We start from the raw sequence: 3472 nt of genomic DNA on the forward strand, positions 1-3472 counted from the left end.
CCAAATGGCTTGAAGCCATGCAGTCAGAAATGGACTCTATGTATTCAAACCAAGTCTGGACATTAGTGGATCCACCTGAGGGAATCGTTCCCATAGGATGCAAATGGATCTACAAAAGAAAGCTTGGGGCGGATGGGAAGGTAGTGACCTTCAAAGCAAGACTGGTTGCAAAAGGTTATACTCAAAGGCAAGGAATTGACTATGAGAAAACTTTTTCACCAGTAGCTATGTTTAAGTCCATTAGAATACTACTAGCCATAGCAGCATGGTATGACTATGAGATATGGCAAATGGATGTAAAGACTGCATTTCTCAATGGAGACATCAAAGAAGAAATTTATATGTCTCAACCTGAGGGATACACATCAGTAGGAAGTGAGCATAAGGTATGCAAACTTCAGAGGTCTATATATGGTCTCAAGCAGGCATCAAGGAGTTGGAACCTCATATTTGATAGCACAATCAAAGAGTTTGGTTTTGCTAAGAATCCCGAGGAACCATGTGTGTACAAGAAAGTTAGTGGGAGTGCATTGACATTCCTTATACTTTATGTTGATGACATCCTACTCATTGGGAATGATGTAGGATTACTGCAATCAACTAAAGTATGGTTAGCAAGTAAATTCTCCACGAAAGACATGGGTGAAACATCCTATGTATTGGGAATACAAATCTATAGAGATAGATCAAAGAGGATGCTGGGACTCACCCAAGGCACTTATATCGATACCATTCTAAAGCAATTCTCTATGGAAGAGTCCAAGAGAGGATACTTACCAATGTGTCATGGTGTTACTCTATCTAAAGCATTGTGTCCCTAAAACTGATGAAGAGATAGAGATGATGACACGTATTCCATATGCGTCAGCCATTGGTAGTATCATGTATGGTACGATATCAACACGTCCTGATGTTTCTTACGCTTTGAGTGTTACAAGAAAATATCAGGCGAACCCTGGTCAAATGCATTGGAAGGCCGTGAAAGATATTTTTAAGTACTTGAGAAGGACTAAGAACTTGTTCATGGTCTATGGGGGGGGAGAATTAAAATTGGAAGGCTACACTGATTCTAGCTTCCAATGTGATGTAGATGATTCGAAATCGACCTCTGGTTTTGTATTCATGCTTAATGGTACAGCTGTCTCTTGGAAGAGTTCCAAACAAGACACAGTTGCGGATTCCACCACTGAAGCTGAGTACATTGCTGCGTCTGCTACAGCCAAAGAGGCAGTTTGGTTGAGGAATTTTGTCCAAGAGTTGGGCGTTATTCCTAATGGAGTTGATCCAGTCCCGGTGTACTGCAACAACACTGGTGCCATTGCGCAAGCAAAGGAACCAAGGTCTCATCAGCGATCCAAACATGTACTGAGGAAGTTCCACATCATCCGGGCGATTGTGGGAAGAGGAGATATATCAGTCGAAAGAGTCCCCTCTACAGATAACGTTGCTGATCTACTTACAAAGCCCTTGCCAGGACCATTGTTTGAGAAGCATCGCGAAGCAATGGGATTAAAGTTTATGGGTAGTTGGCTCTAGGGCAAGTGGGAGATTGTTAGAGTAGATGCCCTGCAAGCCAACTGTTGGCTAGGGATTTTATTGACTCAGTTGTAATAAACAATCTTTATTTTAATATAATTTACTTTTTAATGGTTTCAGTTTACTTTATCTGTATACCCATGCAATCAGCATAGATAAAGTCCTTGATTATACTTTAATACAAATGAATCGTAATTCGATGTTGAAACTCATTTGTAAACACTGCATATTCTAAATTCGTTCCTAGTCGATTTAGCCGCCTAAAACAGGGATAAAGGTCGCTTGAGCTCGAGACTAGCATCTGTGATATTGTGTACTGCGTTTCTTGGTAAAGGCATAGAGATGTCCAAACATGCAGATGGGTAGTCATATGATGATTATACCGAACAACCCTCCCTCGGACTTTCCAAGTGGTTATCATTCATCGAGAGGATAAGTCCGTGGTTATGATTGTACACCATTAGTCCTTACGACCCGGGACAACACTGAGGCTCTATATGCTAGGGCTGTTCTTTGACTCGTTTACCGGCTCCAGGAGAGTCATCAGGTGGCGAGGTTGGGTATAGTTGCCACACATATAGGAGCCAGTGCATTGTAGTCGGGGATTCACCGCTCACCTACGGGTGTGGATATCCTATGTGATTTAATGTAATAATAGTGCATGGAATCTCTGGCCAGAGTATGAGATGTACGTTGGAGAAGGAGTCCTCCAAATAGTACACGCGATACCACTATTATAGTTATCACATAGTTATCGATTTAATATGCAGCCCTCGATGAACCAATTGTTGCAGATTCGATCGGGATATATGAGATGAAAGGACCGTACTGTACGTTAATCATAATCGATTGGTTCTTGTAGGCACTATCAGTGATACCTAGGGGATCATGGGGCGATGCTACTAGACGCTCTTACTATGATCCGATGGGTGCAATCAGAAATGAGTTCTGACATTCTTGATCAAGGTGTTGATGAAAAGAATGGGGCTAACTAGGGTAAGCCCGAATAAGAATAAATGTTATTCTGAATCACAAGGAGTTGTGANATGTTTATTAGATATTAAATTTTGGAAGTGATATAAATTCAAGGAGTTGTATTTATAATTTGAATAATAAATTCAAATGTTGAATTTATAAATGATTTAATTTATTAAACTCAAAGGTTGAGCTTATTAATTAATAAATTAAATATGGTGGGTAATATGTTTAATGGGCTTGTAAGAGTACAAGTCCAACATATTAAATAATTAAAGTTGTTAATGGACCTTGATTAATTAATTAAACTAGTTGGACTAGCCCAATTAATTAATGAAGCCCATTAATGTTAGTTAAGTGTATTAGGTTTTGGCTTAATTATAAATAGGAGTGATCAAGCTATAACCCTAGCCTCCACCTTCACAATTTTCGAAAATCACAAGTTTTTTTCTCCAAAATTTCGTCCACTTCTTTTTGAAGAAAAGTTTGAGCCGTCTCTCATTATTTGATCTCCAATGCAAAACTTCTTCTAATTTTCTAGTGCAAATTGGAAGAGGAATAAATCATCTAGTCGTAGACCTGATTAGAAGAATTAACAAAGGAGCTTTTTAAGAAAGTTCGTAGGGATTCATCAAGAGCTAATCCGTTTATACCGGATTAGTTGGAGCCAAGTGATTTCATTCACAAAGGTATAATATTCTAACTCCCTATGAATGTTTAATCGTAAAACCATACGAGCGTTCAAATCAAATATATTTTGATTGTCAAAATAAAATAAAAATTTTAAAACTTCCGCTGCGTTTGGGCGTGTAGAAAACCGAGATCCAACATACCCGGCATAAGCTCAATAGAAAATTCCACCTCTCTCACAGGCGGTAAACCGGAGACGTCATCAGGAAAAACGTCTAGAAAATCCTTCAAAATAGGAACATCGGATGCTGACTGTTTGGGCGTCTCGGGA

The sequence above is a fragment of the Primulina huaijiensis genome, chromosome 3 (assembly GCF_012295235.1).
Source record: "Primulina huaijiensis isolate GDHJ02 chromosome 3, ASM1229523v2, whole genome shotgun sequence".
NCBI classification, from domain to species: Eukaryota; Viridiplantae; Streptophyta; class Magnoliopsida; order Lamiales; family Gesneriaceae; genus Primulina; species Primulina huaijiensis.